Here is an 11,225-nt window from a genome sequence, read left to right as displayed (position 1 = left end):
TTTAGGTGAAAATTNAATGCTTCGATAACTAAAAGGTAAGAATGTTTCTTTTGGTATTTTGAGTGACCATTTTGAGCAAAAAGAACCTAACTTTATTGATTGTTTTGTTAAGGTTCAACATGGGAAAGTTGCTAAGGGTAAGAAAGGCCTTGAACTAACACTTTGGCATACTTTTTATAAAGAGCTTTTTGTTTTGCCCAAAAGCAAGAGTGGTATGTACGTTTGGCTTATGCTTATTTTGTGTTTATCTAAGGCCATTGAGGTAAAGAGTTTTAACTTTGAGTATTATGATATTCTTTATATGATGATTCATGATGAGCATGGCATATCTCTTAAGTTTTCATGTGAAGTTGTTGGAAGGTGTGTAGATATTTGGAGATTAAAATTTGTGTTTGACCCCGGAGTTGCTTCTTATCATGGTGAAGTGTCTTTCTTTGAGTTGGAGAGTATGATTTTTATTCCTTCTTATGACACTTGGTTATACAATAAAAGTGTGCACTTTGTTGAGGATTTGACAATATTGTGGTTTTGTTGGAAGCATGAAACTTTACACTCTCTTAATTCTTCTCATGAGTATTATTTTTCTTATAGTCAAGTTTGTGTCATTTGTAATGGAGATGTGTTCTTTATAGATTATGACACTTGGCTATATCATAAGAGTGTCACTTTTGAGTACAAGATTGTGATCTTTGATCTTTTAGCTTGGACATACAATACTTTGATTGTGATTGGCTTGGTACTTATGTTTGCCTCTTTCTTGGTTTTGCAAAGTCCAAATTCGAGGACGAATTTCTTTCAAGTGGGGGAGGATGATACATGCTGGATTAGCATGCCTAACAATTTTCAAGTCAACATCAGAGCATTGGAGTGCTTTAAAGGAGTCAAAATCAAGAAGGCTATACTTGTAATAATTGGCTAAGCTCCTTAGAATTTGCTTAGGGGTATTTGGGTCATTTGTAGCCAAATGCCCACTCTAATATAAATAGCCCTTAAGGCTTTTATTTTAGGTAGACTTGATGAATGATAAAACTTGAAGACATGTAAGTCTCACACTCTTTCCTTATCTTTTAATTAATGCATTTATGTTTATGCCTTTAATTCCTTTATTGCTTTGTTTATGCTTTCATTAGTGCTAAATTAGTCTTAGTTGGTAAGCAATTAGTAGTGAATGCTTAATTGCTTAATTACTTAATCCGGGTTTTCAAGAGTTGCCAATCTCTTGAGGGTTTTCATAGCTTAGGGTTACAATTGATTGAGTTCATAGAGGTAATTAGGCTTCAGAGCCTAATTGGTTCTTGTTCTTCCAATCAATTGTAGGCCTAGCTCTTATTGTTGATTTCGTGTATTTTGTCATATCCGTGTTTTGGTTCATAGTTCGTATCAAATACCGACAAGCAGTTATGCAAACATTGATGATGATTCATGATTCTAATTCATTTTTTGTGCAGGGAAAATATTTCTGGTTAATCTTTTGCAAGACATGTATTATTATCTACTCAAGATATATCACCAACAATACATTATGAAGTTGATTTGAGGTCCTAACATAGTAATCTCTTTCAAATAGCTTGATACCACCAAAATCTAACATCACATAAAGTTTAATAGAGGACTATACATTAATAACTTAATTTTTTTTAACCAATTACCAAAAGTAGAATCTGATGAGTGTCTGTGAAATATACAAAGCAGGACCCCTGCAAATAGGAGTGGCAAACGGGCGGGTCGGGTCGGATATGGTTCGGGTCGAAAACGGGTAATGAAAAAACGGATCAATTATCCGACCCGACCCATATTTAATACGGATAAAAAATGGATTAACCGGCAGATAATATGGGTTACCCATATTATCCATGACTTCATGTATATGATCACTTTTGGAAGAATTCTTAGTCTCCCTAACTTGAGGAACCCCCAATTTGAGGCTTTACAAATATAAAAGTTAGACCCATTGGTTATCCATTGGTTACTCATTGGTTATCCATTTTCTAAATGGATAATATGGTTCTTATCCATATTTGACCCGTTTTTAAAAAGTTCATTATCCAACCCATTTTTTAGTGGATAATATGGGTGGTTAACTGTTTTCTTTGAACCATTTTGCCACCCCTTTCATTTTTCTACTTAAGATGAACTTACTGCATAACTGTGTGCTCCTCTGCACAATGATGGATCAATTAGGTCTGTTCCAAATAGCAGAGAGCAAATTAATTAGTAAGCCCTAGTCCTTGGATTCATCACATAAAAGAACCTAGAAATTAAGCTTCAACTATTAAAATCACAAATTGACAAATACTATCAAAACTGATTCAATATACTATAGGCCAAATTGCAAAACCCCAATTAATATAGACTATAGTTACAGGTAAAAATGAACCAACAAAAGTAAAGAAACAGAGGAGAAAACTAACGATTGAACTACTCAATTACCTTAAATGGATCCTAAATTTGGTTTGGAAGTCGGTCATCCAAAACCTCAAAATCTCCCTTTCGAGTTTCCACATGTTGAAACTGATATATTAAGCTTTCGAAGTGACAAACGACAGAAAATCGAGTGACAAACGAAGGAAACTCATGTGATTCCAGAGGCTACAATAAGGAAAGAGTGAGAACTGAGAACAATGCTCTGGAATCCACGGAAAAACCGATATAGGAGATATTGGGACTGAAGATGGGAAGGATGCGGTGCTGAGAAAGAAATCAAAAAGCTACACGTAGTATTTGTCGAACGGAAAAAAGGCTACGTATAAAGCTATGCTAAATGACTGAATTATCCTCAAGCTTTTTAAAAAGACATTAAGCAGACATGTCGAAAATCTTTCTCTTCTAATATACAGATAAGTAATGGTGTTTTTCAAATTTACGTTGCTTCTCGACGTATAATCCCTTCACTTTTTTTTTTCATATTGAATATCCCATAAGGAACTTCTTAACATATGTTCATCGAAAAATATCTACATTTCATTACATTATTTTTCTCATTTTCTGATTCATTCTAGTTTCCTTGCAGGAAATAACCCCATTGTAGATAAGATTAAAAAAGAAAGAGGTTGTATTTTAGTTGATTGGCAACCAATCTCATTTAACAATCAGATAATCTCTCCCTACAGAACTATCGCATGGATTAAGCATCATCCACTAGCAAAGATGTGATTGACAATACAAATAGCAGAATAGACTAGTCTCTTGCAAGAGAAATAGATTATGTAGATAAACAAATGCAATTCCTTCACCCTACATTATTTTCCATCCCCTTATACACGAGGCAGCACACAAAAACAAACATTACTTCCACGATCGGAAGGTCCATCTTTTGTGTTAGTCGCATTACGTAGAAGTGAAAGCACCATATAATTGAAGGTGAGAAAATCTCACCAGGCATCACATACACTTTAGAGCATTCAAACATAAAGTTCAAATAAAACCAAAATTTGCATGCAAAGTTCTTGGCGTTGAGATGCAGCCTCAACTGTTTGGAACCACCTTATTTTCATACCACCAACCCCAAACAAAAGTTAAAACACGAGTTTCATGTACTTAGAGATACCCATCCTTCATTATCCCATTTCCCCCATGTTTCAAAGAATAAAGGCAGTGAAAATATGCAAAAACAGAACGATCTGCCATTATGCGCTTCCTTCTTCATTCTTCCTTGCTTCTTCCCGCATAACAGCTCTCACATATATTTCATAACAACATCCTGTAAATATAGATTAGGAAGATCAGAATGACGGTTTCAGAAGTATTAAACAGTCAGCAGATAAATGGTTTACGAAAAGATTCATAACAATTGTAAATTGCACACAAAATGAGGCAGCAGGATACAACGATCACAAGACCTCCCTCACATCCGGGAGTTATCTTGCCCCAAAGATGCTATTCAATAGAAAAGACAGGTAGAACTGCTTTTCCAGGATACAGAGTTAGCGTAAATAGCAGCACAATAAGCAGCAAAAAGATGCTGTAAGGGACATAACTGATAGCATCTAAATTACAGGAGTTGGATGTAAACCAACAGAGCAGAAGCTTCTTAAAATCTTTAAACAGCTTCGAACATGAATGAGAAGCCAATGACTATGAAGGTTGGAAATTGATTGTTGCAAATTATATTAGGAGCATCATAGAGATCATGTAGCCTATTAAGCAGCAAAAGGAGGATGATAACATATATTGCACAGAATATACAGCCTCGGAACAAGATCTCAACGCAATTCAACATAATAGAAAGCTTTAAAAAAAGTTCTTTTTGTTTCGGGGTGAATAGGTAATTAAAGAAGGTTTTAAAATATTTTCAATGGCTTTGAAGAAAATGACTGAGAAGCCTGTTAGGACCGAAAAAAATTAGGTGTCATGCGGTAGCTAGCAAAGTAAATCTTGAAGGACAATAAATCATACAACAAAGAGAAATCTACCAAAAGAGACACAAACATTTAACGTGGTTCGGTCAACTGACCTACGTCCACAACGGAGATGAGCAATCCACTATAGTAAAAGAGAGTAGAAAATATCGAGAGAACAACCTCACGAAGAGGCAAACACAAGTGACACACTAAGACTTGTCCCGTAAAGTTCTCCCCCTAAATAAGACTCTCAAGGCCCCTATGGTTACATTGTGGATCTACTGAATGTAAAGGAAGGATCCTCAATTTATAGAAGTCCAAACATTTTCCTACAAGAAAAAGGACTAGCCAAATATTGGAGATTTATAATTTCCTTTTACAAAAAGGAAAACCCAATTAAGGTAATTATATTGCCCTTTTCCTTCAAGAGATAGGAAATTCAAATATGGTAAGAAAATTATGGCAAACACTTAACAATTCTCCCCTTGGCCTGAATTTTCTGACAAAATAAACTTGATCCATCTTCTTCACATAGCCTTCAACATGTCGCATCTCCAAATCTCCACCACTAGGGGTGTGCTTTCGATTTATCGATTCGATTTTGACCCTTATCGATAATTACTTATCGATTATCGATTTGTACATATGCTTATCGTTATCGTTTGAATAAGGTTTCGATTTTTTCGATTTTGATTTATCAATTTTGGGGGCTTATCGATTCGGTTATCGATTACACCAATAAGAAAATTTGCGGGATTCCACGGAAAGTATATCGCTATAAACGCGCCTAACTAATATAGACAAAAAGAAGCTAAAATAAGACGAACACCATTTATAATATAAAAATTGTGTCAACAAGCACATGCAACAAAACTAAAGTAAGGGATCAAATGTATTCCACCCAACACTCCAACGGTATAAAAAAAAACAAAACAAAATAAAACACATCATTACGGCTAATTCTATTTTCCATTAATTTGAACTTCATTCCCTTGATCTTTAAATATGATCATTCCTTAAATGTGGTAGAGGAAATAATAGGGTAAGGGGCTTAGGGTAAAGGAAAGGGTATAGATTAGGGAAAAAATATTGTATAGCCGCTTTCAAAATAGTAGCGGAATATATATATACACATTCTGTATGTTTATTAATCTACACAAATAGGTAATTACTCATTTAACAAGTGTCTACAGTCTAGGGTGTGCATTCGATTTATCGATTCGATTTTGACCCTTATCGATAATTACTTATCGATTATCGATTTGTACATATGCTTATCGTTATCGTTTCAATAAGGTTTCGATTTTTTCGATTTCGATTTCGATAACAAATAATCGATTCGATTTATCGATAAACCGATTCGAATGCACACCCTTATCCACCACGAAGTTTGTCTCAACGTGCGTAACACACCGGTCAAATTTCTCAAACAAAATCACGATTATCGTCAAATATGTTGCGGCTAGAACTGAACCCGCCAAGATAAACCTATCTTGAACCTCGCTCTGATACCACTTGTTAGGGACCAGAAAAAATTAGGTGTCATGCGGTAGCTAGCAAAGCAAATCTTGAACGATGATAAATCATACAACAAAGAGAAATCTACCAAAAGAGACACAAACGTTTAACGTGGTTCGGTCAACTGACCTACTCGTCACAACGGAGACGAGCAATCCACTATAATAAAAGAGAGTACAAATTATCGAGAGAACAACCTCACGAAGAGGCAAACACAAGTGACACCTAACACTTGCCCCGTAAAGTTCTCTCCCTAAACAAGACTCTCAAGGGCCCTATGGCTACATTGTGGATGCTACTGAATGTGAAGGAAGGATCCTCAATTTATAAAAGTCCAAACCTTTTCCTACAAGAAAAAGGACTAGCCAAATATTGGAGATTTATAATTTCCGTTTACAAATAGGAAAATCCAATTAAGGTAATTATATTGCCATTTTCCTTCAAGAGATAGGAAATTTAAATATGGTAAGAAAATTATGACAAACACCTAACAAAGCCAATGACATGAATATTGTAATCTGATTACTTTGCAACTAAAAACTAATGCAGAGTAGTAACACGACAGTGACAGGTTGTTTGTTACAACTGATCAAAATTGTTTTGAGACTCTGACACCTATTAAAAGCCACAAGTTAATAATTAGCAAGCACCATGGTTACTTTTTAAAAAAATAAGCAGAAACATGGTGTTTGTCAAATGAGTCTTATGATTATTATTTTTATAAGGTAACATTTTTTATTGGTAAGCAAGAAGCACTAAGAAGGTGCTACAAGACTCTTACAATTGTTCTTATTTCAATTTCTATAAGTTGGAGAAAAAGAGGGGCATAAAGCCTAAAGAAACCTTATTTCATTAGAACTGTAGACATTCACAATCTTATTGAAAAGAACGTTGTCAACATACTTGATAAAGTAACAACTTCGCAACTCTGCAAGTGAATATTTCACTACCTTCGGACACTTACAGCTACACTCACAGAAAATTAAATAAAGCAAATTCAGTATATGGTGAAGAGATCAGCAAACCCGCTACAACAACAATAGCTAGAACATCTCCCACCCTTTTAAGGTTCCGCACACTCTGTTTATGCGACTTAAAGCGTTTCAAGGAGGGATCCGCTGCAAAGAGCTGCCAAAAACAAGAATTGCCAAGGATAAAGCAGCTGGAGAAAAATACTAGAATAGAGCTAAAAGAAGAAGCTACTGATGGAAACAATTGAGTAAGTCAAAAGGGGATCCTATTTGTGGAATTAATCGATGACGAGCATTTTGCCAAGGGAAATGTAATAATCTAACAATTGAGGGCAAGCCACTCAAATGTTCAGAAAACTTACCCAAGAATAAATTAGGCACAAATAAATATCATAGCTCATGCTCATTCAAGCACACATATACATGGGGAACAAAATTGGATTTGCACAAACACCCATCCCCAACAATACACACTCGAGTTAGATAAAATACAGATTTTCCTAAGAAGAGTTTATTTATCAGAAAAGCCGAAAAAAGATGCAGATCAAGTAATAGGAAACACCTTCAGTACTTCTTTAACATGCTGTAACATGGAAGACATTCTGTGTAAAGTCATTTTCCCACAAATTTTTTACATTGTTTAGCATACTACTACAAAAAGAAAGAACGTAACAGTATATTTCTAATTTCTCACGCTACCAGTGCAAAACCACCATCTCATGTCAAAGCAAAAAGAAAAGTACATGATAAAGACTCTTGTGACCTACTCACCTACAAAACCTATTTAGTACACATTTCTCCAGGTTGTTGTATATAACTGAGCTAAATTAATTTTAAGTTTAGGCCGATATAATCCTTGTGAAAGTGGAAGTGGACATGTAAAGACGAGTGCCAATACCAAGACTTGTGACATGCCTTCTGACTTAATCAATCAATCAAAAGCCATATATCTTCACCTTTTCAATAGCTGCTTCAGGTGTTCTAGATTTTGTCATTTGTATAAACAAAGGTATGTAATGTACATATGATTAACCGACCAACTTTGTGTTTATTACATTGGAACAAAGATGAAAGAAAGAATCCTCATCATGCAAACAGACTTTCAGAAGTTTTGAAGCATTTCCAAGGGTGAAATATCAATGAGCCCTTTTTTAATTTTGAATGTATAGTATCAACGAATGAGGCAAACAACATCAAGTAATATGCTACTCAACTATATACAAGACCAGACCTAAGCCTTTGGAGAGGGAAAGCTCCTTAAAAGAAGATGCTCCCTTCTAAAAATGCAAAACATGCATCACATAACTAAACTACTTTATAAGAATACAATGATTTTAATTAGTTTATCTGGCTTTTGAGGTATCTGGAAGAAATATTGAACAAATGGCCTGTTCCTACATATTTCCCAATACACTAACATCAGAGCGAAATTACCACCAAAAAAAAGGAGTTGCTCTCTCCATAATAGTGCGAAGAAGCTTAACACCCACGTTTACAGTGTCACATTTGAATGAGATACATCTTTATTAACCAAAACTTAAAATTTTAGTAATTGAGGTTACACAAAATCAAAGCCGGAAAAGGAGAAAGTTGAATCTAGAAAAGTATTCTCTAACGGTAATGTAATTGAGCAAGTTCTACAAGTAAAGAATCACTTGTGTGTGTTCCTTTGATAAAAATAGACAAACAGTACTTTTATCTTAATAATGATAACAAATTTGAAAATCAATAGCATCATGCCGAGTTAGTAAACTCGGCACGTAGAAGTTGACATCCAGCTTTCTTTCATTGGCAACCTCGAGCTATTCCAAGGTTTTTTTTCTTTTTGATTTAAGTTATATTCACTCAATAGCTAACAGAAATATCATGGGTAACAAAAGTTAACCAAAAAAAATTGCCTTATCTGAGCCATCCCAAATAAGCTTCAAATCTAAATTTACTTCAGGATTGGATCTTGTAAGAAGGAAAGAAAAAAAAAAAAAAGCAATCTCGAGAAACAAAAAGAGGGGAAAGTGCAAGTACTCACAGCCTTCTCTCGAGCCCTGGGTTCAATTTAATTCACACTACAATTTAAATTGAACTAAATTGTTTTTACGACTCTACTTGAAGCTGTACCACTTTTTTGAACTAAATTATGTTTTCAGTTCTTGTGAGTTTTACTCTATTCTTCCTTTTTTAAGTGAACCATGTTACTTCCCTGAAATCTTGGCGCGTGTCCAGTAGCTTCTCTATTTGTTTGAATATTTCAGTTACGATTCATGAATAAGCTTGATTTTCGTCTTTCTTTTTATCTTCTGATTAGCATCTAAAATTAGCTGCGATCTTCATCTCTTGTAGCCTTTTTCCCATATGACCATGTTGAGAGAAAGGAGCTGTAATTTATTCTTTAATCAATAAACTTGTGGAGATCTATATTCACTTAAAGCTAGGCACACAGCTGCTCGTTCTGGTGCATGTCGCGTTATCTCCCTCCCTCTCTCTTTGTATCCTTGTATGACGCTTTAGTACTTTGTACTTGAAAAAGATAACAATATTCATACTAAGATACCTATTTAAGTTGTCGTCACTGTGATGTATACCCTTTAAGATTAAAACAAAACCACAAATTGGACCATAAATAATTGTTGGGAAATCTGGGAATAATGTTTAAAAGAATATTAGTAAATTCTTATTTACCATGTGACTGGTAGTTTGTCTCCCCACCCTCCTTGTTTTCTCTTGGGTTAAATTGCAGTCTAGGATGACTGACCAGCTTTTTTGTTGGCCTGTGGAAGGGACATAAAGATGGATATTGGGTATGGTTTGTAAGTCTATTCATGCCTGTGCAAATTTCCAAGGCGTTGTTGTTGTGTTAGCATAATTAGGCTATAATATATGAAGTGATAGGGAAATGTAACAAGACTTTGTAACTTGCATCTTTCTTTTCATGTTAAATTTACTTGAATAAGTTTTACAAACGTAGAGATAAGTGGTTGGCATCAAACATGGCATAAAATTTACGGATGGATGCAGATAAATGAGTTGTTAGAATTTGTAATTTTTCCTTCAGAACATTTGGTAATTGATTTTTTCTCGAAACAATGATTTAATTCAGTTATTTTTCCTTATAACCAAGGTACAGTACCAAAATCTTGCTGGAAAAATCATGTTATTTTACCATGATCTTTTATCTGGGTGTTGTATTATATGATGTGTTAGAAGGAAATGAAAAATAACTTATCTCCAACTGAATGACTCCAAGATTCCAAGCATGTTCCCGGAGAAAGCCTGATGTCGACCTGTTAAATTTGGATCTACTGAATAAACAACGAAAATTTAGCCTTTGTGATCTATATTACGAGGATACTGGGTGGGGGTATGTAACTACATTTGGTTTTTTGCATCATTGTATCTTGGAAGAGTCATACAAAGTACTGATAGCCTTCCTAACCTAGAGCGGGAAAGGATTTAAAGTAAATTAGTGCATATGAGTTCTCCAAGTGTAAGAAGAAAGCACTGTATTTGAGAGAATGAATATACGAGATAATGAATTTAGGAAAAAATCATTATTTTGTCATACAACTCGGCCTATTTTATGTGTCCGTTAATGTGCCAGAATGATATTTTTAGTGATTATTATCTATTAGAACACAAACAAATAAGGGAGAGAAAGGGGAAACAAATTGCTTTCACCCTATGGAGATGAATTGAACCAGAATTATTTTTTAATGTTTGCTTCGATAATAGACTGTTGCAAAATCTGTAAGAAATTTTCTTTTTTTAAATCCTGAAAGGTTCTCCGATGAAAACTGGTGAATTACATGTTATTTTGATCGATTAATCAGTCCACATCATAAACTAATGGAATAACCCAGTAGCACACACCAACAACCTTTTTTCTTCGTTGTACCATTACATTTGAGACAGTGACGTTACAATTTCCGTAGAGAATTATTTTTAAGAGTATTTTCGATGCCCAATATGTTCTGTATGTTGACCACGACTAAAATTGTATTTTGTTTTTGTAGAATTGTTGACGTTTCTCTTAAGTTCAGTACAACCATCATACTTGCAGAAGAAGTTCAGCACTGTAAGGTAACCAACTATCTTATTTTCTAAAATTTGTATACGTTGGGTCATATTAACACATTCACTGTTGCTCATCCCCGTTGTACTGCTAATGGTTGCTGTTGTCCATCATTTTCTTTTGTACTATTATTTTGTTTGTAAACTGATTTATGTGCGTAACAAAAACTTTGGCTTGACATATTCGCTTTTTCATTTTTGGTGTCGTCTCACGGTGTCCACTTTCTTTTATTTCACTTTGGGTCATGTTTTGGTTAGATTTTCCTGCTTAGTTAGCGAAGCTTTACCTTTGGAAATACCTTTGCGGGATGTTACAATACGAAGAAAAACC

The 11,225-nt window shown here is 34.7% G+C and overlaps 1 long non-coding RNA gene across 1 annotated transcript in view; it reads right to left on the bottom strand.

The window, feature by feature from the left end:
• Positions 1-3,332: 3,332 nt before the first annotated feature.
• The window catches only part of LOC109220652, an 11,823-nt gene continuing 3,930 nt past the window's right edge, over positions 3,333-11,225 (bottom strand). The window contains exons 2-3 of the long non-coding RNA XR_002067132.1: positions 6,884-6,986; positions 3,333-3,700 (exon numbers count right to left, since the gene is read on the bottom strand). This is a non-coding gene — a long non-coding RNA (uncharacterized LOC109220652). The remainder of the gene's footprint in view (positions 3,701-6,883; positions 6,987-11,225) is intronic.

Source organism: Nicotiana attenuata, unplaced genomic scaffold (genome assembly GCF_001879085.1).
Source record: "Nicotiana attenuata strain UT unplaced genomic scaffold, NIATTr2, whole genome shotgun sequence".
NCBI classification, from domain to species: Eukaryota; Viridiplantae; Streptophyta; class Magnoliopsida; order Solanales; family Solanaceae; genus Nicotiana; species Nicotiana attenuata.
Note: the sequence above shows the minus strand (reverse complement) of the source record. Positions and strands in the feature narration are given on the sequence as shown.